Below are 26,138 nucleotides of genomic sequence, written 5' to 3'. Positions count from 1 at the left end.
TCGCAAAGCCTCCTCTGTGGCCTGGTTCCCACCACTGGTCCGAAAGACCTTATTCCCTCCATCCCTCCCTCTTCACTCCTGACCTTAATTCCTGGGAAAGAGCTCACCGAAGGGCATATTTATAGAGAAATGCTTTTTGTCCCTCTTTCATCGGTCTCTAACTTCTCTACTGCCTAATCCCCTCCAACATTAAGACAAAAATTAATTTGTAAAGCAGGAATATTCTTCCTAGAAATGAAATCTGAGTAAATACGGATCTATAAACATTTACCAATGCTTGTTAAAACTTTCATCATTGTTCTCATAGACTCAGAGTATCTCTTCCAAATACTTCCTGGAAAAATACCTCTCAAAATCCATACAGTAGGCTGATAAATGCCCAAGGACTCTTAGCAGGAACCACATTCCTTTTTGTTTTGTCTTGTTGCTGGATCTCCAGTGCAGAGCCTTCTGGTCAAAGAGGCCCTGGTATTCCCTCAGAGAAAACACACTGACGACTCTGGCTGGCTTCATCTGGGGTTGCTGCTGTCGAGGGCTGGGAATCAAACGACATAAAGATAGAAACACTTATCGGGACCTCACATGTCTGGTCGCCCTATTTCAGAACCCTCAGATTAGCTCCGCTTGGCTTTGAATATGGTTGTAATTCTATACTTACACTTTTCCTCCTATGGTTTCTGGACTCTTTTAAAGCAGCTAAACTTGCCGCTGTATGGAACCATAATCAGGCATGTTTATTTTAAGTCCCATGTTCCTCTTCTGAGCTCCTCTGGAGTTTTGTAAACTGGAGGCATTTACAAATGTTAGATGCTCTTCACCCGCCTCCTGTCTGCGAGGTGCTCACCATCTGAAATGCCAATCCCAGAGGGAACTAGAGTGCAGGCCTGTTCCTGCTGGGAGTATCTACAGTATTAAGCTGGCCCGGCTAGGGGCTCTGTGCCAGCCAGTGAGGGCAGCGCCCTCCTCTGCTGAGAAGATGAAGATCATTCACCCTGCTGTTCTGAGGCCTCGCCTTCCTCTGCAGGGCAGGCAGGATAGCCCGCCCCTGGTCTCTAAGGCAGCTGCAGCCACACCCACCCGGACATCCTGCTCCCACTGACCAATCAGGTTCCCTTCTCTCAGGGCAGTCACCACCAAACCTCGCTCCTCTGCAGCCTGCTCCTGCTTCACGTATTCACTCAGCAAACATTTGTGCTCACTGTTGAGAGTTGCTTGTGTTCCAGAAGGGAGAAACAGATAGTAAACAAGCAAACAAATAACTATCAGATAAATTAATGCATAATTCATACTTAGATTAGTTACTTAGATAATTAATTGTGAGATGTGCTAAGAAAAAGGTTGACAGATGGAGGGAAGAGGATGTTGGGGATACTCCTCGAGATACAGCTGCCCAGGAAAGCTTCTGAGAACTGAGATATAAATGACAAGGAGCCAGACATGAATACCCGGGGAGAACCGTGCGTCAGGCAAAGGGAATGTCAACTGCAAAGGCCCTGAGGTCAGAATAAGTTGACCAAGTCCAGACAAAGAAAGCGGGAGAGTGTGGCTGTGGGGAGAGGGCGAAGGACGCAGCCAGAGATGTAGGCCAGGGCCCAGTGCTCCGGAAGGACTGGAATAGGGTTTTAGCCAGTGGATATCATCAGATGTGTGTTTTAATCAAGTCACTCTTGTTTCCACCGCACCTCTGCCTAGCTCTGAGCGCATGCCTCGCTCCTTAACTCACAGCTGCTCTTCCCATCAGGGTGCCCCCAGCTCTTTCTGCTGCACCCCGGCCCTCCCAGTCCTGAGCCCAGGTCCCTCACTTCCGCAGCCCCAACACCAACTGATCAGCCAGGCCTGGGCTTGAAAGGATGGGTGACTCCCTCTGCCCTGGGCTGGGCTGCAGCACTGGACAAAGAAGAGAGGGAGGCGTGTACTAGGCCTTGAGCCTTTGGGCAGGCTCCTCCCTCCTGACTTCAGTTCCCACCTCCGTTCAGGGGCTCCAGCTGCAAGCTTCAGTGATTGGCACTGACATCGCAGTGACAATGTTCATCAGGCACTTGCTTTAAGCATTTACTCTATGAGATCGACACTGATTGTCCTCTCCCACAATCCTCTAGTCCACGTGGGAGAACCTCTACTCTGGGAACACCCACCACCTGCCAAACAACAGTAATAACGGTAGGGGCGAATGGTTATGGAGTACTTCCTATGTACCTGGATCTCTTTTTACTATTTTTATTTTACCAATGAAGAAACTGAAGCGCAAAAAGGTTAGGCGGGCGGCCTGCCTGAGGTCACAGAGCTAGTAAATGGCGGAACCAGGATTTGAACCCAGGCAGGCTGGCTCCAGAAAGCATTTAGAGTACTCTTCCTTCTACTGAAGACTTCCACCCTGTGCTTTCCACGTGGCGGTCCATGTCCTAATCCTTGTAGCCACAGGATGGTGTGGCTTCATTAACACAGGATGGGCCTGTAAACATTTGAGGACAGTTATCACATCTCTCTTGGTTCCAAACCGTCCCACCACGCTCTCGGGGAGCAGTTCTATCCTAGGTCTCCCAGTTCCTCCCAGAAAAGCACAGAGTGCTGTATAATTTGCAGTCCAAATCCAGTGAGAGGCCAGGGAGCACTATTAATAATTATGCTGGGACAAGGCATACATAGGGACTGTCCAGGGCAAACCAGGATGTGGCTCTCCCTACCCCCAGGCCAGGGTAGAAATGCCACTGCTCCGAACGCCTTCTGAAGACAGAGTGTGTTCAGGGGGGTTCTGGGGAAGTTGAGCTGACTCCACACGGATTCTTGATGGATGGGAACTGGGTTTCAGGAGTCTGCCATTGCTCAGACTTCTTGCAGGGGACAAGTGCTGGATGTGCAGTGGAGTCCTACAACCGCTGATGTGATTGGATCAGTCACCTCCCATCTGGAGTTCCCAGTTAGCTCGTCTGTGAAATGGAGGTTGGTAATCTGGAAGTCCCTTCCAGTCCTAAACCTCTGATCCCATGTAAGCCTTCCTGCCTACACCCTCACTCTCAAGCCACGGACGTGGAAGTTGGCGTTTTTAATCCATTTTCTGTGTTTTGCAGCGCTTCTACCAGCATTATATGCCAGACCCTAGAAGCCGGCTTTCAGAGTGCCAGCGATCCCCTTATCTAGCCTGCTTCTGGGGTGTCTGTGAAATTGTGCCCGAGTACTAAGTAGCTTCTTTAAATAATGTTTTCCCTCTGAGACAGCCATGGAGTTTGTCGATATAAACACAGGGAACAAAAAAAACAGCCTCCTTTGAAACTCCCTGTTGACTTATTGAGAAATTTCTTTTGAAAAATTTACCTTTTATAGTTCCTAAAACCTGTATCTGTGACATAATTTCCAAGTGTCTCCACACAGTTTATCTCATTAGATCCTCAATGAGGCCATGTAAGGGCAGCTTTACTAGTACCTTCATTTTTCCGATGCCGAAACAGGCCTCAGGAGACAATATGACGTGAGAGGACACACCGCTAGTTAACGGTGGGACTGCAGCTCAGAGTCACGGCTGCAGTTTTCGGTTTGTGTGTGTTTTTCAAGCAGAGAACCCATTTTTTTCAAAAGAAGCAAAGCTTTTCCAGGTAAAGTAGGGTGCACCTGCCTCTTGTGGTCCTCTGCGAGGGGCTCTGTAAAACCCCCATCCCTCCCCACCTCGACGGAGCATGGTTTGAACAACACTACCCTTTTCCAAGGTGTCTCGCTGGTTTGCCCATTTCAAGGAGAGAGGATGCTATGGGATTCCGCACAGTTTCGTTCCACATAGACTTGTTGCACGGCATGAACTTCACTGTGATTCCAAGCCACTTGGTCAGACCATCACGGGGCTTGGGTCGGTTGTGTGAACACGGTCTCTGCTAGGAGCCTTGTCTCCCTCCCCCTCCTTCTCCTCCCCTAACTCCTGAGGCTCAGTGATGACCCTCTGCACCCTGCTTTCCCGCCTTGCCCAGTCCCATTACCAGGGTCATGTCTCCTTTCTGCATGTTACCTTCCTGCCTTCACTATTCCTCCAGCCACCCCATAAACACTCGTTAACCACTTACCAAATACAGCTGTGGTAGCAGGCCCCGCCTCGGGACTGGCGCGTAAGGAGCATGAGCCCCCGCCCCTGCAGGCACAGGGCCCCTTTGTTTCCTCGTGTCTGAGATGATTGGCTTCACCAGGGCGAGCTCCCAGTTGCTTCTATGGCAAAACCTCTGGCTGTTATGTAGCCTTTTCTCTCCCCTAGAAGGTAAACCTGGGTAATCTTCACTGCCTGGGTGTCCTGACCTCTCTCCATTGTCACATCACAGCCTATGCCTCCACCAGAAGTGACTAAAGCAGAAGAGAAGTTAGAGAACAGTTTTCTCTCCGGGGTTGCTGTGTCCCAAGGAGCAGCCGAGTGGCATCTATTCAACGAGCACCCTTCCGTAGGGGCAAAAAAAATGAATGGGGAATATTTCCCATTTTTGAGTCCAGCGCTTGCTCTCTCTCAGCAGTTTGAAAGGGGTTCGTGCTCAGCGTCACCAACTGGCAGGTCACTGACGTGCACGCATAAGGTTCTGTTTCTCTTGCTTGGTGCCTGGAGCTTTGCAAACACCGGGAACTGATTCTTCTCTTTCTAAACTTGCAACCTTCACGCTACTAGGTTTTTCCTAAGTCCACTCTTTACGTTAATCTCCACCACGTACTATTTATTAATCGGAGATAGTTTTAGAAGACGTGATATATTAAAAAAAATGCATTGATAATTTTACCTATAAGAGGTCATTCAGAAAATTCAAAGCATTAGTCCAGTGTAAACTGTTAGGAAATATTCTTGGCATTCTGTGTTTTGATTTTTACAAGAGACACTTTGCTTAGACCCATAGTTCTTCTGTAATGATTCTTTTCCATTCTAAAAGAGCAGCAATTATTGGAAGTAGCAATCCAAAGTTCCACCAAGCCACTATAAATGTAGCAGCCTTTCTCCTCATTCTGCAAATGTGCATGGGTTTTTTAAAATAGTCTAGCCATATCCTGGATGTGCGTCAGCTGTCTCCATGGAACATCGATATTGTGTGTGTGTGTGTGTGATTGCATGCCTGGGCTAAGGCATAGGTAGCTGTTTATTTCTAATCATTTCAGTCTACTAGTCAAACTTGGCCATTCTGTCCCTAAGGTGACGTTTCCCACAGAACTGAACATTTGGTGACCAGTACAACTAAGCCAGAAGCCCCGCAGTGTTCATCTCCCTGAACACAGCAGCGCCCTTGCCCTCAGCCACAGCTGTGGATCTGTGCTGCTGGTGAATAAGAGGAAATGGAACATCAGGATGGGTTGGCCAGGGTCTAGTTTCCATTCATGTGGTAATATTCACTTAGCAGACTTGGTTGGACTCCTTAACTGTCTGTCAGACCAGGAATCCTTAAAAATAAAAATAAAAAGTAGGAAAATCTTTTCATTGGAAAATGTCTTAGAACCAATGAAAATGGCACAGGAAGCTGGTGGTATGAGTTCTCGATATCCTTGAAATTCTGTTGCTGTTTTCTTGGACATGCCTGCTAGAAACATGGACTTGTCTTTTCATGAAATTTACCCTGTGAAGGAAGTTCTTATTCCCTTTTACTCATATATTTAGTTTATTTGTTAAATGTTACTATGTAACAAATGAACCCCAAACGTAGTGGCTTAAGACAACGTTTAATTGTTTGTGAATCTGCAGTCTGGGCTGGGTGGGCTCAGCTGTGCAGCTCTTCTGCTGTTCTTACTTTAACCAGACCGGGGTTGCGTTCAGATGGCAGGTTACCCGGGACAGAACACAGTGGGAATCACGGACGGCTGGGCTTCTCTTGTTCTCCATGTAGTGTCGGACCCCTCACTCTCCGAGTGGCCTCTTCAGCAGGGTCGCTGGACTTTTTACACGGGGGTTAGGGCCACAGAAGCAGAAGCTGCCAGGCCTTCTTAAGGCTCAGGCACAGGACCAGCAGGGTGACCCTTCTGCAGCTGTCTTTTGGTTAAGGCAAGTCATAGGTACAGCCCAATTCAAGGTGTGTGTGTTGGGGGGTGCGGGAGGGCTTGTTATTTAATAAAGAAAATGAGCAGTTACTATCTTAAGGCAACTTCTAGTCCTTTTGTCAAAGAAAAGTAACCCTAAGAAAAGAAAGAGGCATACAAACCATTAAAGTGAATTTAAAAAAAAAAATGTCTATTTCCAAGTGATCTGACAGAGACATATCTGTAGCCTGAGAGAATGGAGAGGGAGCATGATCAATTTTTAATAAACATAAATGGTATAATAAATTATGCATGGAGGAATGGTATAAAGCATTAAACAATGAAGGATAAATAATTTAAATGATTAAAAACGGCCTCTGTCACATATTTGATATGTGAGAACTCTATTTGAATTTTCTCTTCAAGGAAATAGAGGAGGACTTTTTTTGAAGGGGATTTTTCGAGACAGGTTTTTAAAGGGAACGTCATCGCGTGGCCTGCCAGGAGAGGCTGTGGAGCACAGGAACTCCGACGTCCATGCTGCCCTGCCTGTGAGTGTGCCTTGCTGGGAGGTGGGGCTGTCTTCTCTCGGGGGAGCAATGGTGCAAGCACTGCCCATCTTCCGGGGGGCTGAGCCTGCATTCTCTTCTCGTGTCCAGAGAAACTTTGTCAGGTCACAGGGGTATAGGGACACTGTTTCTTATCTAGTCTTAAACTTCCAGGGTTCCTGGGTAAGAGGTACTGTCCGTGAATATTCACTGCCTGGGGTAAACCCCCATTTCTACCCCAAAATTAGAACGGCTGGACAGGTTACAACCAAAGAAATGTTGGCAAAGGCATCCCCCTTTCTGGGGGCCACTCAGCCGTGGTTTAGGGGAGCCACACTCATCAAAAGCACCATATTATTAGATGCAGTGGCTAAGACCATAGGTGTGGAGGTCAGACTTGTCTAGGTGTGAACCCACTCTCTGCCACTCACTGATTTTATCAACTTTGTTATTAATTGGCCTCCCTGAAGCTCAATTTCCTTACCTGTAAAATGGGTTCAGCAATACGTCCAAAGGACTGTTGAGCATTAAATAACATACAAATGTCAGTGACTTAGCTCAGTGTCTGGGACATAGTAAATGCTCAATAAATGTTTATTATTAGCCCTGGCCGATGTTTCTCAATGGTTAGCGTGTTGGCCCGTACACCAAAGGCTCTCCAGCTCGATTCCTGTCAAGGGCATGTACTTGAGTTGCCGGTTTGATCCCTGGACCCAGTCAGGGCATGTACAGGAGGCAACCAATTGATGTGTCTCTCTCACATTGATGTCTCTCTCTTTCCCTCCCTCCCTTCCATTTCTCTAAAAAAAAAAAAAAAAAGAAAGAAAGAAAATCAATGGAGAAAATATCCTTGGGTGAGGATTAACAACAACAACAACATGTTTATTATTAGCTACAGAATTATATATTGAGTGTTTATTTTTCCAAATCAGAGCAGTACAAAATGGACCAATTGAATCAGGCAAAAAAAACATAAACCTAGAAAATACCTGCCACCTAATCTAAATCAAAGAACGTTAGCTGTGGTCTAAGAGCCAATTCTGGAAAATGCACTATTTTTTAAATAATTGGGTTCAAATACCTTCAGGCAGGGCCTGAGGTGCTCCAGTTAACCCGTCTCCAATATTTCCATTGACTTACTTACCCCACCCTGCTTTTACTTCTCTACCTGCCTGGCTCTGACAAGAGTTTGAGTTTGCCACCTCAAGCTGAATAGTTCTATAAAGTTAAATTGTTTTCCCCCAAGTTTCCTACCTCCCGAAATGTTTCTTTTTAGTAAGTGTTTTTCCACCCTGTTTCTTCTCCCCTTTAAAATTTTTTATTCATTTATTTACTTATTTATTTATTTATTTATTTGAGAGAGAAACATCAATTTGTTGTTCTACTTATTTATGCATTTATTGGTTGATTCTTGTATGTGCCCTGACCAGGGATCAAACCCACAACCTTGGTATATAAGGACAACACTCTAACCAATTGAGCTACCCAGCCAGGGAACTCCTGAAATGTTTTAATTTAACTTGGGGCATCTGATAGTCTTAATGGAGATAGGAGAGAAAAATAATTTTCCCCCAACTGAATAATTTTTATAAAATTAAAGGCCAAACATGTCAATAGATCTTCTGCCAATTGTTTCCTTTGTTGTTATTTCAAATTAATATTTATCTAATACCCGTGTAGGCATTATATCAGAACTATAGACTATCATAATTCAGAATCTGATAATCTAGGAGTGAAATTGCAGCCATTTATGGTTGATATTCTGCAAACATACATATATATCAATGACAGTTCAAATTGAAATTGTTGGTACACCAGACCATGGGAAACTGAAGACACTGTGAGTGTTTGACAACATGGCTGCACATATATTGACACTTCTGCTAGTAAGAGGTGGATCTGTGGCTCTTTTCTTTGAATCTCGTGGGGCAGGGGGATTGTCACTACATTGACCAAGAGAGAGGACAGAAGTGGCCCCATGTGACTTCCAGGGCTAGGCCACTTCTGCCTTGTTCATTAGGAACACTTGCTTTTGGAGACTTGATCCACCAAGTAAGAAGTACGGCTGGGTGGTGGAAAGGCCACATGCTCTAGTGGACAGTCTTGGTTGAGCCCATCCTTTAGCCTTCCCAGCCTTGCATCAGACATCAATGAAGAAACCCTCCTGGAAGTGGATCCTTCAACCCTAGTATTCTAGCCCCCATTTATCAGTGAGCTCAGCAAGATGTTATGGGACACAGAAGAGTCGTCTCCACCGTGGCATTTCTGAATCCCTGACCCACATGGTCCATGAGGAAAATGAAGTGGTTGCTTTATGCAGCTAAGTTTTGGGGTTGTTGGCTACACAGCAATAGTTAACTGGAGCACTTACCCAGCAAGGTGGCCTGGCTTCATATCTTGGGTTGTTACCATATACCATGTGTTTGTAAGATCTTGACTGTAAGAACCACCTGGTCCATCAAAATATGCCATATTACTGTGAGTTTTTTCCATACAAGATAACATGGGACATTAGCTAATCAGTTGACAGATATTTATTGAACTGAGACCCATGGTGAAAGGCCACAAACCAAGCTCTTCTGCAATTTTATAGTTTGCTTGGAAGGGTATGTTACTGCTATTTTTCATATTATAGTCACCACCCCTAAAATAGAAATAACAGTTTTCCTCAATGATTATGAATTAGTGCATTAAAAAGCACTTAGGGTTGTTTTTTTAATAAAAAGATAATACTGTTGATACACATAATGTAATAATTATTTTAGGGAAATGGATCATGCTAATAGTTCATGCTAGTAAGAGCATTTACAAAGCAACATGAGCATATACAGGAAGATTGGGCCGTGAGGGCCTGATATAGCTAGTCATTTAGAAGCAGCTGATCTGTAATATAATAACAGTCTTAGAACTTCCATTTGGAATCAGTTTAATGGTCTTTTTATGAACAGATAATTCAGGCTGAGTTTTGAAAATCAGGGTGTGGCAGATCACAGGGCGTATCCCGTCTGAGAGGCTGAGTGAAGAAATCTTTATTCTTTCCAATACTGCCTTTTCATCCAGCCAACAACATAGAATGCCAGCACCCTGTCGGTCAAAAGTTATGCTCTGAGGTCAGGGGTAGCCAGTCCACCGCACATGTGATGCCAGGCAATTAGGCTGTCTCTATACACATAAGTTGGTCATGGTGTTGGTTTCATGCAAGTTGTGTGGAGATCACACACGAGTTCTCACGGCATTTGGGTATTTCTCACTGCCCATCCTTCGGAAGAGAGCCATGGTCATGTTGAACCAGAACAAAGATCCCTAGCACAGATACGGCTGAAGGTAGATTGGGTGCTTTCATTTGTTCAGGACTCTATCTTGCTGATAATATTGTCAGGAGATGTGCTATTTATGTTTAATCCTAAAAGGAAAACTGAAAAGCTCATCTTTTGAGAAGAGCAGTTGGATGGCATGATGATTCAGTGAAAGTGGAAGGTCCAGGAAACTCCTCAGTATATAGGAGACTGTAGAAGGAGGAACAAAGGGAGTTTTATATCCAGTTTCAACCTTAAAATCTATAAATTACTAGACAAGTTAACTTAGAATCCAAATCAGCGTTTTTTTATTTTGAAGCTCTTATACGTTGTGCATACACAGAGCGGACCATGTACAAAGCTGGTGAACTGGATGGTGGATTTGAGAATGAGGAAGTCTTCTGTTCTTTGGTGTTGGGAGGCGGCAGTCTTTCATTCATCCAGCAGACACCTGCAAGGTGCCAAGGACCTTGCTCCCTCCCAGGAGGAGATGGATCCGTAAGGGAGTGGTGTAGTAGACCCCTGGAGCAATGGAGTGAGGGGCGTGGCTCTACCTGGGAGGGTCTGGAAAGAAGAGGCTGACCCCCGAAACCAAGGCCAAGATTGCATTAAGGGAGACAAGCCACTTCTCTCCGAGGTGCCATGTCAAGCTTTATTTTAGAGATGTGCTGAGAGATGGCAAGTAATTTATTTGTTTTGCTACATGTTGTTCTGGATATTTTTAATGGGATGGAAAAGCAGACTGTGGGCCTGGTTGTTCTAGTAGCACATTCTCATGTGTGAAGATACTCCTCTCCGGGTGCGCGTCCCCACTCCTTTTTCCCTTTAAAAGGGCCAATTATGCTCCAAACTTCCTGCCTCCTTTACAGAGAGATGAAACCGTCACAGGTGCTGGACAATAAAAGGGTTCTGTTCAAAACAAAACAATCTCTCTCCCATCTTTAGTTCATCAACTTGGTGGAAGGAGAATATGGGGGAGGGGCTTCCCAGAGGGAGTGTGGTTTATAACTGAGCCTCCGAGTCACTGCAGCAGCAATTTCTGACCTACTGTTGCCCGGACAGGAGGAACCAAGTTGAGATTGACTGATCTGATCCAGAGCAGGGGTGAAGTTAGGGCTTCGGTTGTGGCTAAGATAGAAATCGCATCTATTCAGAATTACTCTTGATTGCTATTTCCTTGCTTGACCTCCAGATGAAGTGGCTGGCTGCCAGTTGTGGGCCCTGGCATTTGGAAAATATGTGTTTTTAAAGACTGGAATCACACCTGGTGTGGCACGGTGGTGACAACCGCAGATTTATGTCCGTCGTCTCAGGATACTCTGGGGGCACACTGGATGTGTAGGGTGGTGGGTGAAATGGCTGTCACTTTAAATTTTCTATCTCTCTTTTTCAAGCATAAGAGTTGGATTTATGTAAGTAAAATAAGCATGTTATGTAACTGCACAGATGAGAAATGGAATCCCAAGGTGTGTCAGTCCACACAGTTTGCACAGTTTTATTAAGAGTTCCTGGATTTTTAATTTTTTTTTTAACAATTTGGATAGCATGAGGCAGTTCATTGTGCACAACAACCCAGGATGGTGGTGGTGTTGCTTTGCTTTGTTTGTTTGGTTTGGTTTTTATAACCTTCTGTCCTTGTCTTGAATCAAGCTATATGAATTTTTAAGCTGAATTTATACATTTAGTAGTATACTACTCATCATAACTTATTTCCCCCTGCATATTCCTCATTGCTTAGGAAAGCTTCACACCTATAAAGTAGTTACTAAAAATTTCAAAATGGCCGAAACCGGTTTGGCTCAGTGGATAGAGCGTCGGCCTGCGGACTGAAGGGTCCCAGGTTCAATTCCGGTCAAGGACATGTACCTTGGTTGCGGGCACATCCCCAGTAAGGGGGTGTGCAAGAGGCAGCTGATCGATGTTTCTCTCTCATCGATGTTTCTAACTCTCTATCCCTCTCTCTTCCTCTCTGTAAAAAATCAATAAAATATATTTTTTAAAAAATAAAAAAAAAATTCAAAATGCTCTGATTACAGTTCATGGGGGTAATTTTCTAAAAAGAGGGAAATGTAGTTTATTAAAAACAAAAACCATAATCAACTCATTGTAATATTTCATTAACTCCTATTCTGTGGCTACTTCTGTCACTGTCATTAATGATCCATAGTGCCTCAAGGTCAAAGTGCAGTTTTATAAAAATTTCATATTTCAATAATCACACTTAGGTTACTAGATACAGACATGTTTGATCACTTTTGTACATAAATTTGTCCTTGGAAGTTAATTGGTGGATACGATGTTGCTTTCAATACTGTAAGTATATCATTGAGACATACACAGCAGTAGTTTAGTAAACAGTACCTAGTTTTCTCTTAGGTACCTCCCCGAGCACCACCGTTATTTTTAGAAGTTGCTTGAAGGCAAAGAAAATATTGGATGCTGATATACAAAATGTAGTGTTACCCATTCAGAATGACTGTGAGTAATTAATATGATATTGAGAGATGTTTATCTTTTGAAAGTTTACCTCATTTACAGAATCATGTGATTTAGCATGTCTATAGCCACTTCAAAGTCCAAATCATAATCCAGGAAATATGTGATAAACACATGTGGTTGGGTTTGATGTTGCTCAACTGGATATGATCCACACTCTGATTGTAACCTGAATAAATCCTGAGACCCCACAGGGTCCAGATTCTCATTCTCATTTGGAGTCTCATTCAAGGAAAACATCAGAAACCTTTGAAGAATAACATTATCTCTTTAACCTAAGTTTTTAAAAAGGCATGGCTTAAAGGTTTTACACTGCACTCCACATAAAGAGCTTCTATGTAGCCTCTATTCTACCTACACTCGCGGCCACTGCTAAACCTCTCTTTGTCACTCTCATCCACATAGTGTTTCACTGGCCATGAAGCTTTCCTCATTAAGAAAAATTATGAAGATATAATTCGCATTCTATTTTCCTCCTTATTTTTGATCAGACACAAATATATCCAACTCTTCCAAATATAGAAGTATAAATGCTATTCCACCTCCAGGCTCAAAGTACCCATATGGACTTCCTGTTCTGCTTCCTGGATGGGCTGTGCCTCTCTAGGGTGACTGGAGGACCTGTACCTCCACTTCCCCTTATTCCTGAATATCCCTTATTTCCTGCAGGCACAGCTCCCTCAGAAATAAAACTCATTGCTAGGCTCAGTGCTTCTTGTGAGATATTCTAATATAGAATTTTCTGATAATAAAATTTCCACCTAATAGCGGCCACCATTTATGCACTGCACTGGCTAAGCTCTTTGCGCCATCACATTCAATACTCACAAAATTATGTCCCTGTTACAGATGAGAAAACTGGGAACCCAAAAAATAAAGTAATTCACTGCAACTAGTAAGTAATGGATTTGGGATTTGAACCCAGGTAATTTGAAGCCTTCCTTTTAGGAGTGACATAGCTTGTTTACCAGTTCGGCCCTATTCTCTGTGCTCTTTAATATGGAAGTTAGGGATGCATCTGAGTAGGAAGACTGTGCAAATACGGGCAATTAATTAGGTGTTCTCTTGGTTTCATGTTATGCATGTGTGTGAGGAAAGCATAAATCCTGAATCAGAGCCACAAATCCCTCCCAGCACCCTGGGAACACTTTGGAATTATTTACATTGACTTGCATTCTCCTATTTGGTGTTCAGCCTCACAGAAGGGAGCAACAAGTGTGTGAGAGTGTCTTGGTTCTTAGCACTGTCTTCTACCTCTGGAGTTCTGTATTTACTTAAAACTTATACTGGATGAGTGGCGAAGCTTTCTTTGTGTCCCTAGTTAGTCTTTTTATGAACAAGGAAATTTGCCATACCCTTTCAATGTTTTGATCGACAACCAAGATGAGTGTGGGGCCTAGTTATCTGGAATTCAGCTGCATGGTACTGGAAAGGGCCAATTTGGTTGTTGGCATCAGGCCCTCTACAATGCCAAAGACAAATGAGTCTGCGAGGGCTCTGGCTTTGAAGACAGCTGGCCAGAATACTTCCGGCTTGATAATTCTGGCTTAGATGACGTTACAATGGCATAAACAAATGTACCAGAATGCAGCGCATCAGCAAGAGAACTTTCTTGACCTTTCATCTTCTTTTTAGCTGCTCCAAGGGCTCAAAAAGTGGTATAGCGTGTCTTTTTGCATGAAAGCTAATGAGGAAAGCCTTTGACATGACTTAGTGCTCCCCAAGTCCCCCAGGAACCATGGAGAAACCACTGCTCTGGGGTCTGACTGGACTGTTTGACCTACATTGTGAAGCACTGACTGCCAAGGGCGGGCCTCCCTGCAGTTCCTCTCTGCGCAACATGCACATGGTGTGCAGGGGTCTGTCTTCCTCCGGAGACAGAGCAGCAAGGACGTAGTTTTGGGGTGTACTGGGAACGACACCAGACTTGTAGTCAGAAGCTTGAGGTTTAAATCCCAGTTCTATCACTTACTCACTTTGAACCAGTCTCTTCAACTCTTGGTCTTCCCTTTTATATTATGAGAATGATTGAAAATAATATTTAATCCATAAAATGTTTTTGCAGCTAAATTAAATGTTTAATGTTATGTTAGAACAGAAACACCCTTTTAAGGTAGTGTATCGCATCTTCTTTGTGGTCCAAACCAGGATCTTAGTCCAGTAAATTGATAGTAACCAGCAGGTCTTCAAACAGTTGCTACACCTTTATCTCTACTCCCTCCTTCCCACTACCCTGGGATTCTCCATGAAAAATTAAACATTAAATTTTAATGTTAACCTTCATTCAAACACATATACAAACATGCACAAACATTACCTGCTTACGTATTTTATAGCCAGAATTTCCCCCATCACCATGCACTGATATGACAGCTTTAGAAAGATAGAAACCACCTCATTTTTTGAACAACATCAACAAAAAAGTGTGGATTCTTGTTGATTCCTCTGCTTTCATAACCAGACCTTAGGAAACACAACATTCTAGTCTCTGAGCAAGTCTAGCAACATTATTTTCTCATTTGAATTCCTCAACTCTTTAGAGGATATGTTTACATTCTTATGATCTTACAGTTTAGCTCTTACCTAATTCTAGAATAGATTCCTTAGTGGATAATGACTTCTACTGACTGGAAGTAAGATAGCAGGAACCTGCCCTGCCAGCCTCCCTTCTGCAGATGCTGCTCCAGCGCTCTGGATTGCTTGCCTGTCTCAGAGTCCAAAGTTTGCAGCAGCATTCCCTGGATTTTCCTGGCTATGTCCTAGCCCCGGGGTTCTTAGCTGTCCCTCTATCCTACACATGTCCACATGATTTGTGAGAGCTGTAGCCAGTCTTCCTCATAGACAATGGGAAGGGAAATGAATGGAGACCTGGCAGCATATGCTTTTAGAAGGGTTTCTGTTGCCTGTGTAATGTCATCCCCCTGAACACACAATTTATTATTGTTATTAACATGAATTTACCATTAAATTTCTCCAAACAATGTATTGATATTACCAATTAGTGGGTCCTGCTGTGTAGTTTTCTGTTATTTACCAAGAAAGGTCGCGTGTATTTGATCTTTAGAAAAAAGTATAGGTAGGATTTCTAAACCATTAGATATTCACACACACACACACACACACACACACACACACACACACACACACAGAGTCAGGGTAGAGGGTACTACAATAATAAAAGCATGGCCAATTGGTAAACGACAAGAAAAGGGGCAAAACAAGAAGAAAACAATAATAGAATACATATGATAAAATGGCAGGAATAAGGTAACATATAATAATAAATGTGACTAGGTTAAATTCCTTTAATAAAATCAGTGACTCTCTTATTATCTTATTAAAAAGATAATCTAGCTATATGCTATCTTCAGGGGTCATATGTACACAAAAATTACACAGAAAGGAAGAAAATAAAGGGATAGGTTTGTGAATGCTAAGGAACAAAACAAAAATAGGATGGTAAATTAATATTAAAAAGTGTAGGATTCAATGTAAAAATAAATATTAAATAAGACATAAAAGAATAAGAGAAATAAGTCAGACAAGAAGATTCAATAATAATGAACCTTCACCCTAACTGGTTTGGCTCAGTAGATAGAGTGTCAGCCTTCGGACTTGAAAGGTCCCAGTTTCGATTCCAGTCAATGGCATGTACCTTGGTTGCGTGCACATCCTCAGTGGGAGGTGTGCAGGAGGCAGCTGATCGATGTTTCTCTCTCATCGATGTTTCTAACTCTCTATCCCTCTCCTTTCCTCTCTGTAAAAAATCAATAAAATATATATTTTTAAAAATAATGAACCTTCATGCACTGAACTTAGCACTGGATTAGATAAAGCAAGTTTTATTAAAAATGCAAGTAAAATAATACAAATAAAAATATAAATAAATAATTTACAGACACAAAGTTTTCATAATCATAGTGGGAGACTTTAACAAAAATGCTTTCTGAATTTGATCAAGTGGACAAATATAAGTAGGAACAAGAGATTTGCATAACATCGTTTCTGTTATTGACCTAACCTAACAAATAGAAAATACAGTTTTTTAAAAGACCATGGAGCATTTACAAGAGTTGATGACTACTAGACCAAAAAGAAACTTTACAATTAACCAGGAAGTAGACATACTGGTCACATATGACAATAACATAGCATTGAAAATTAACGGAAGATGGCTCCTCCCCCTACCTCCATCCAAGCCTTCAAAACTAAAATATGACCCTTTTAAATAATTCTTGGGTCAAACAGGAAATCACTACTCAAATTATAGACTATTTAAAAATTAACAATGAGAATACAATGCATTGAGATGTGTGGTACAGGACTAAAAGTATACTTAGATAAAAAGTTAAGGCTTTTATTTAAAAGTACTGAAAAGAAACAAGGTGAGTTTGTAACTTAAGAAGCTAATAAATGTAAAAAAAAAAAAAAACAAGACAAAGTCGGTGGAGGGAAATAACGAATGTAAATTAATTACCTTTATTAGAAATATTACAGTTTTTTTTTCTAATAAATTAGAAAAATAGATTGGCAATAAGGCGGAATGCAGGGTTTATGGAAAAGCTGCTGGAATGAGCTTGGAAAGCTGAGTTAATGGTATGAAAGAAACTATCCCTGTCCTTAATTGCCACTTAGGTTTGATTGAGGTGAAAGTATGTGCAGAAAATAATTAGAGGACAGGACTACGTTCAGTAAAGTGCCTTTTTATGAGTTGTAGATGGTAAACCTTTCGACCACAAAGAGCAGCAGCAGACTCTGCGTGTCTGGTGTCAGGCAGAGCTGAATTTGCACATTGGCTTCAACCTTATCAAAGGGCCCTGGAGAGATGATTTAGCCTCTCCAACTTGGTTACCTTTTCTGAAAAGTGGTGATCACAGTACCTACCTCTCAGGATTACAGTGAGAATTAAACAAATGTACTAATATGGAGCCCTAACCGGTTTGTCTCAGTGGATAGAGCGTCGGCCTGCGGACTCAAGGGTCCCAGGTTCAATTCCGGTCAAGGGCATGTACCTTGGTTGTGGGCACATACCCAGTAGGGGGTGTGCAGGAGGCAGCTGATCGATGTTTCTAACTCTCTATCCCTCTCCCTTCCTCCCTGTAAAAAATCAATAAAATATATATTTTTTAAAAGTACTAATATGGAAAGCATTTAGCTCAGTGCTTGACGTGTGCTAAGGGCTTGGTCAATAGTTTCCTAAGCAAGTCAGTGCAGCATCTCCTGCCAGTCTCTCTGGGTGTTGGTGAGATGGTTAGGGCACTCTCAGTAGCTTAGTACGTTTTACCCAGGAGTGAGACAGAAAATAGTGCTTCCAGTAGCTAAGTCCCGCCTACCTGGATGAAAAGATTGGCATTATGTCTGTGGCTGTGAGATATGCCCATGGTGAATGGTCAGACAGGACTCTGTCTGTGGCTGTGAGATATGCCCATGGTGAATGGTCAGACAGGACTCTGTCTGTGGCTGTGAGATATGCCCATGGTGAATGGTCAGACAGGACTCTGTCTGTGGAGAGAGAACTTCTATGAAACATGATGCTCCCAAAGCAGAGCTGGAGAGAAGATCCTGGCCAGTTCCGCCAGTCGGCAGCCAGCTGGCTTCCCGAGTGGGAAAGGCAGAGTCCAGGAGTCCTCCCTGGTCTGTGAAGGCTTTTACTCCTCATGAGCAGGAGTGAACTGTCATTCTCACAACCCTTCGGTGTCAGCAGTAGGACCCTCAGGTGTGAGGATGGATTCGTGAGAGCTTCAAAGGTAAACATATAAGGAGTCAGATAGTAAACATAGAAAAATTGAAAATTTAATGCCCACCTCTTATCAGTATTTTGGACTTGAGGATTTGTGGTTTGAGGCAAAGGTAGAATAGGTATGGGAGTAGGTAAAAATCATGGGTTGTTTTAATGTCTGTAGATGCTACACATCAAACCTCTTTAATCAACATATGTGTTCGGTGGGAGGGGAAATAGGTGAAAGTAGTTAATTGATGTCTCTGGTTCAAACAAGAACTAATTGACTGCTCTACTTTCTCCCTTCCCGAGACACCATCAACTGTAAGGTGTACCATCACATTAATGACATATGGGGGAGGGGGGAGAGATATGCTTTTAACATAGGCAACTTTGATTTCAGGAATGTTAAAATATGAAGGAGAACACATTGCCAACAAAAACATGCATCTTGGAATTTCACTCAGTATTTTGGTGTTTTCTCTCTGATAGAGGCTAGCACTAATTTTATGAAAGCAATAAAAAAAATTTTTTTTTACTAATACATATGGCAGAACTGATGAAAATTAAAGGCAAAAATTTTTTTCTCAGGCCCATAGTTATTTTTTTTATTCTCTTCTGTGAAGACAGAAAAATCACGGACAGCTGGGGAAGTGCTGCACACAGTGAGACGGGAGCATCTTGTATTGCCAGAACTTAAGGAACTGCTCACAAACAAAAGGCAAAACACAAAATTGCTAGAAGCATGTCAGAGAGCCCATGGGTCAACTGAGAGAGCTCCCAATGGCCGAAGGTGGAACAATCTGAACAACAAAACAGTGTTGAATTTTAACCCAAAATAAAAAATAAAGCCAATCTGATACAAATAAAAGATTGAATAAATTAACAAGTAGGAAAAAGAGACAAATCTTCCATGCAGAAGAGTTCCAAATAACTTACATAGATACTCCACCCTGACGGTTTTCCTTCTAAAGTGTACAGTATGGAAAGGGGTGGGGACCCCTTTACAGTGGAGAAACCTGACACGTACTATCTCGGGCAATCGAGGCCAACATCAACAGTATTAAATCATGTTGGTGATATATATGCTTGATATGTGATTAAAATGGCACTTTACCTCTGTGGTCTTACTCCAAATAACCCATAACTCCAGTCTTACCATAAGAAAAACATCAGAAGACAAATCCCAATTGTGGGACATTCTACAAAATGCCTGACCAGTGCTCAAAACTGTCAAGATGATATAAAAAAAAAAAAAAAAAAAGGAAAGTCTAAGAAACTGTCACAATCACAAGGAACCTAAGGCGACATGATGACTAAATGTAATGGGATGTCCTGGACAGGCTGCGGGGACAGAAAAAGACATTTGGGGGGGAAACTTAGAAAAATCTAAATAAACTATGGCCCTTCGTTCATCATAATGTACCAATATTGGCTTATTAATTGCTACTCATTAACATTCTAAAGGTAAGATTTTTAATAGTGGGGAGGGAGATTGTGTGCATGAAGAGTAGGGATTCTGTATTATCTTCTTTATTTTTCTAATCATCTACAACTGTTCTAAAAAATAAAGTTTATTAAAATTTTTAAATACCTAAACAGGGAAAAAGAGAGAGAGAGAGAGAGAGAGAGAGAGAGAGAGAGAGAAGAGAGAGAGAAGAAGAAGAAGAAGAAGAAGAAGAAGAAGAAGAAGAAGCAGCTCATGGACAGGACACCAGGTTAGGGGTTTCAAAGGAAAGTTATAAAGCATTTTGTTCAGACCTTTAAAAATTCCACGCAGAGCCTGGCTTAAGTAGAACATATGTAACTGCTTAGTTGAAAAATTGAACTGGCAGCTTCACCAGAATGTGACACTTCTAAATACATTCAAATGGAGCCATTATTATTTCTCATCTATGTAGTATTTTGTTTCTTCAAGACGGCAAAATTTCACCATTACTCTTACGCCACGCTTACATCCATCTTGACTCAGCCGGCTAATCTAACTGTACAGTTCAATCAGAAAACCAGCCCTCAGCTGTCACAATGGCAGAACAGTTTTCCGTGTCTTCAAAGCCAGAAATGCGAGCATGCGGTGAGACTTCAAGGGTTGACTGTTGTCCCAAGTTCTGACTCTCAGGACTCGTTTTCTTACTCGGTGTTCGCACATGGAAAACTTCATTGGGGAATTATAGGGGGATATTTTCAAGACTTGGAACAGTGAGATGGTCTACAGTTACCTTTCTAAAAAACAAACCAAAAAATCCCTTTAAAAGCATTTGGAAAAAAATTATTCCAAGGAAGCCAAATAGAAACAACTTTGGGGTTTCTGCACTGAGTCAAGCTGTACAAATTGCAGATATTCCCTGGTGCCGGGCATCGTTTCACTCCCACACACCACTTCCTACATCCACCAATTCCAGTGCGTGAGGCCCTCCGGAGAGCCAGGGGAATTTTACAAGGAAAGAGAGCACTGACCACAGGAACAGGGAGACTAGAAATGGCACCCTGGGCTTCATGCTGGGTCCTGCCTCAGCTCTTCCACACCCCCTTGGAGACACAGAGGGGCACATTCAGGCACACATCCCCCCCACCAATCTCTTGCCAGGCCAGCATCAGGCCCCCATAGCCAAGGCTCACATGCCACCAGGAACCCCCACCATCCCACAGGAAGATGTGGGTATCAGCCCTTTGCCTGGGGGGCATAGAGTATCGTGCCTTTGTCTGCTGAACCAAGAATTAGGCCACGCCGTTGGACAGCGGGACTGAATAGATGGGCTGTGGACTTGAGACGGTCCCAGGAAATTCCGGGTGTCCCTGCAGGACCCAGAGATGTGAGGTGAGCCCCGGGTGTGCTCCTTTGTGGTGGCGCCCTCCACAGGGCAGCCCGCGGACATCCCGGGCGCACGCCACCCGCCCTTCCTCATCCTCCCTCTTCTGCTGGAGGGAGGGCAAGGGGCCCAGGCCTGAACCCAGGACGGGGACAGGCGAGCACCCAGCTCCGCTGAGCGGTCCACCCCTTCTCAGCTGCCTCTCCGACCCCAAGAAGGGGAACCCCGGAACCCAAGAGTCTGTCCCTCCCTTTCCCCGCTCCCTCCTTGTGGAGTCACCCGTGCCAGGAGCGCAGGCAGTGCTCTCCCTCCCTGCCTCCTCCCAGGCTCAGCTCCTCTCCCGGAGCCCTGGGGATGCCTGCCGTCACCTTTGGGGCAGACAGCCCCGTCCGCAGACGCGGGCTCCCGGGCGTGGAGCGTGCAGAGAGGATGTTATCACAGGGCCCCGAGCTGAGAGGGGCAGGCGGGGAAGGTGCAGTGAGGAAGTGTAGGGTCACATGCAGCGCTCACAGGAAACGGGCCGGCAGCCGGCGCGGGGGCTGGAGAACCGGGTCGCCTTCAGCGGATTAAGACAGCGCAGGTGAGTGCGCCCCCCGCCCCCTGCCCCCCTGAAAAAAACATCCTCCATCGCCACTCCGGAATACCCACCCGGCTCTCCTTCCCGAACTGCCTTTCCTTTTGTCATGCGGGGTAGCCGCCCTGGCTTGGACTGTGACAACCACAGGTTGTGGGAGGAACACGCACCCAGCCGTTATGGTGAAAACGAAATCCAAATCTCTGGCTGCCCCGTTTGGAACTTCTGCGCCTTTAAAAACAAACAAACAAACCTTGGGATGTGCACTCCACACCTCGTTGTGCGGAATTCAGCTAAGCCTCTCCTCCCGGTCACCTATCAGCCTAAGTCTGCGAGGGGACAGATCAGCTCGTGTTTGCAGGCGGGCTCCGGGGTTCAAAGGGCGGCAGGGCAGGCAGGGATATTGCGGGTAAAATCGTGCTGCTGCGAGGCTGCCTGCAAAGGTTTGTTGTTTTGGTGTACCTTTCATCTGGTGGGAGACAATCTTGGGGCTTTGTTAAAATATGTTAAAATACTTTCTCGGGTCTTGATACATTCTTAAGTTCCCCTTTCTATTTTTTCTGCCCTCTTTCTTCCTTTTTTCTCCTTTCCTTCTCTTACTGACACACACACCCAGGGGGAGCAGAGACGAGGCCGGGCAGCTTGAACGTGAGAGGAGGAAGTCCCCTGCGGTGCAAGAAGGCGCGCGCACAGCCTGGGCTGGAGCTGGGCAGGGCCCGCGGACGCCCTGAGGTCTGGCTGTCACTCAAGCTGTGTGGTGTGTTTTCAGCCCGTGCTTCCCATGTAAAGAAAGATTTGGAGAGTCCAGAGAAGAGCCTGAGACCTAGGTCAAGGGCTGGAAATTAGAGCCCAGAAACAGCGGAAGGGGCCCAAGATTATTCATCCCCGGGCCACGAGGGACAGTTGAATTAAGAACTTCAAGTCAATGAAAGGTCCCTACGCAAACCTGCTGCTTTCGGACCCACAGGAAGGAGGAAAATGTCTCAAATTTGAGTTAGAAGAAGGAAATCACTATATCCTTAGACTATGTTAAGGACTAGAACAGGTTAGCCAGAGAGGATGCTGAGGTTTGTGTTGTTGTTTTTTCTGGGCATTTTTGAAAACGGAGATTTCTTCTGTGGCTCTGTGGATGTGTTGCTAGAGGCAGGGAGAGGGATGAAGAGAAGGGACCAGGATTGGTAGCTTCTCGTTTTATCTTTTCATGCCAGAGTGTTTCAGTGTCTGGACTGAAAAACAATGACGGAGGGGTGAGGGGTGAAGGGACTCACATGTTGTTTATACCCGTCAGGCAAAGTAACCAGGAGAGTGATGAAAGAGAAAAATCATTGTTTACTTTGTCCTCGGATTGCCACATTTTTCATTTTTTACTACCATGTTGTGTAAGAAAATGGGGAGGAAGTGGACAGAATCAGGGAGGATCCTAAGTTGGGGATCGCAGGCCGAGTGGTTTCAGAAACCCTGCACTGGGTCGGACAGGACCAGACCGAGGCAGCCACGGTCCCATCGGGGTAGGCGGTGGAGGGGAGATTGGAGTTTTTTGGTATTTGGAGCCCTTTGCACGAATCAGTGTTCCCCTGGAGGAAACACAGGGGAGCTGCCGTGGGCAGGTCTCTTGCACGTGGCGCCAGGAGCACCCCTGAGCACCCCACAGGCCTACAGCTCAGAGGAGGCTGCTCATCCCTAGAAGGAGCTCCTCTTTCGGTTTTGTTTTGCTCTTTTGCTCTTTTTCATTGGTCGTAGAGCTTTGTTGTTCAGGAATTTTTGTATTTTGCTAATCTGCTGCTCATGGTAGAAAAGGGTTTTCTGTTTTGCTAAAATGCTTTCCAGATGGACCTGATGTGTTTGGTAAATGCTGTTCCCCTTTCTTCTGAGGCATCTGTTCTCCGGGGCCGTGTCTCACCCCCTTCTCTCGCTTCCCACCTTCGCTGTGTTCCTTTGTGTTTCAGAGGCAAGAAGACAGATTTATAGAGTGTCGTTGTTATACAATGCCTCTGTTTCCCAGACCTGGAAGTGGATTCTGGGGGGAAAAAAAAAGAGGAAGACAGGGAATGGCAGAAGGTGGTAAATCATGTTGGATAATGGAGAGCAACTGGAATATTAATCTCGCATGTAATTTTTAGACAGGAATTACTTCCAACTTGAATACTGAGTTCAGTTTGGAAGTCAACAGTAGAAAGAGATAAATGGTCACCTTTTAGCTAGAGAAAAAGTGGTGAATTTTATGGGGCATGTCACTGAATTCTCTAAATAAGAAGGAGGAAGGGGGCTGACTTTGCAAATCTCTCTTCTGGACCCTGACATGTAGGCAGGCCTCTGCTCCCCAAAACCCCAGAGTCAGCATCCACCAGTGTTTAGGTGGCCTGGGTGTTAGAGGGATGAAATGATGAAATGATACCCTCTAACATTCATGCTGGGAGGGAAAAAGAAAATAAAACTCTGACGAGTGCAACCTTTACCATGAAGTTCAACCTGGGCCACCTTTTTTGTTGACATCAGCAAGTCTGGAGGCCCAGCTCTCTGGACTCCTCAGAGAGAAGCCCCTGGCCATATGTAAGGCCATCATGCTGAGAAATACATGGAGTCATAGTTTGTTTTTAAATTGTGATAAAATACATATAACATAAAATTTACCATCTTAACCATTAAGTGTGTAGTTCAGTACTGTTAAATACGTTCACATTGTTGTACAACCAATCTCCAGAACTTCTCCATCCTGCAAAATGATCAGAGAGCCAATCATCACCTCTCCCTTTCCTTCTCCTACAACCTCTGGCAACCATGTTGTATTTCTCTTTGTGAGTTAGACTACTCTAAGTATTGCATGTGAGTGGAATCATATGGGGTGGCCAAAAGTAGATGTATAATTGTGATTATGCAAAACACAGAGTTTATTCTTGTGTTATTATTTATTAACTAGAAGCTCAATGCATGAAATTCGTGCAAGGGGCTCAGCCCTCACAGCCCTTGCAGCCTCGGCTGGCCCTCACAGCCCCTCACAGCCCCGGCTTCATCCAGAAGGTCATCCGGATGGTCGTCCCGATGGTCGTTCTGCTATTCAGTCTAATTAGCATATTAGCTCTTTCTTATATAGGATTATTGTATTATTTTTCATATGAACAACTGTGGACCTACTTTTGCCCACCCCTGTATAGTATTTGTCTTCTAGTAACTTCTTTATTTCACTTAGCATAATGTCCTCAGGGTTCACCCATGTTGTAGCTCATGTGTCAGAATTTCCTTCATCTTCACAGGTGAATAATATTCCATTATATGTATACTAGAGGCTCAGTGCACAAAATCCATGCACTGCCAGGGGAGCTCTCTCAGCCCGGCCTATGCCCTCTCACAGTCTGGGACCCCTCACTCCTTACTGTCCGCTCACTGCTCCTTACCACTCGGCTCGCTGATCCTTAGCGCTGCCACGAAGTTGGGAGAGGCTCCCGCCACCACTGCTGCGTTCACCAGCCATCAGCTCAGCTTCTGCGTTGAGCATCTGCCCCCTTGTGGTCAGTGCACATCATAGCAACCCATCATTCTGGTTGTTCCACCTTAAAGGTCACTTAGGCTTTTATTATATAGATACCACATTTTTTTTATCCATTTATCTGTGGATGACATTTGGGTTATTTCTACTTTTGGATATTGTGAACAAGGCTGCTTTGAACAGAGCTAAACAAATATCTCTTTGAGATCCTGCGTTATTCTTTTGGGTACATACCCAGAAGTGGAATTTCTGGATCATATGGGAATTCTATTTTTAATTTTTGAGGAACTGCCATACTGTTTTCCATTGCAGCTGCACCCTTTTACATTCCCACCAACAGTGCATAAGGGTTCTAATTTCTCCACATCCTAGACTATACTTGTTATTTTGTGGTTTTGTAGCAGCCATCCTAAGGGGTATATGATGATATCTCATTTTTATTTGTATTTCTCTAATAATTAGTGATATTGAGTATCTTTTTATACTCTGGTTGACCATTTGTGTATCTTCTTTGGAGAAATGTCTGTCCAAGTATCTTGCCCATTTTCTTCATGAGGTTATTTGGATTTTTGGTGTTAGCTATAGTTCTTTATTCTAGATATTAAAGATCCATAGTTTTTATTAAAGCTTTTATAGCTTTTATTAAGTTTTACCCTTTTGTTGTTGTAGTTAATCCTCACCCAAGGATATTTTTTCATTGATTTCCAGAGAGACAAGAAGGGACAGGTAGAGATAGAGATAGAGAAACATCGATGTGAGAGAGACACATTGATTGGTTGCCTCCTGCACGCACCCCGACCAGGGCCGGGGATCGAGCCTACAACTGAAGTACGTGTCTTTTACTGGAATCAAACCCAGGACCCTTCAGTCTGTGGGCCAACACTCTATCCACTGAGCCAAACTGGATAGGATCCGTACATTTTTTAAAAAGTATTGAATATTCAGGTTCTAATGTCCACATCATTTGCTATTAGCCAGTTACCTCCTGTGGTTTACAGCCATGAAAAGAGCATGAGTTTCAATAATATGTGTGTGTGTTTTTCAGCAATATATTTTTATCTTGACCCTGAAGTGCTACACAAAAAAATCTTAGTCATTTTCTGCTTATAAGCAGTTTAGTTTTCGAGCTTACAAAGGCAAAGGAAAGGAAAGGGAAGAGAAGAGATAGCTTGAGATGTTTTTTATTCCTTCTATGATTTATACTTTTTTGGTTATATAAACTTCAAGAAAAATCCTTACCTGGATTCTGT

At 43.8% G+C, this 26,138-nt stretch overlaps 1 protein-coding gene across 2 annotated transcripts in view; it reads left to right on the top strand.

The window, feature by feature from the left end:
- WIPF1 (WAS/WASL interacting protein family member 1) overlaps nt 1-26,138 on the top strand; it is a 113,428-nt gene that overhangs the window by 19,591 nt on the left and 67,699 nt on the right. The window contains exon 1 of one of the 2 annotated variants that reach the window (XM_054722881.1): nt 21,359-21,410. The exons of the other annotated variant lie outside the window; for it this stretch is intronic. The gene's annotated coding sequence lies outside the window, so the exon portion shown is untranslated. Of the gene's footprint in view, nt 1-21,358; nt 21,411-26,138 lie in introns of those variants that run through there. 2 annotated transcript variants of the gene reach the window in all.

This window comes from Eptesicus fuscus, chromosome 11 (genome assembly GCF_027574615.1).
Source record: "Eptesicus fuscus isolate TK198812 chromosome 11, DD_ASM_mEF_20220401, whole genome shotgun sequence".
Taxonomy (NCBI): domain Eukaryota; kingdom Metazoa; phylum Chordata; class Mammalia; order Chiroptera; family Vespertilionidae; genus Eptesicus; species Eptesicus fuscus.
This window is presented reverse-complemented; position numbering and strand designations above follow the sequence as displayed.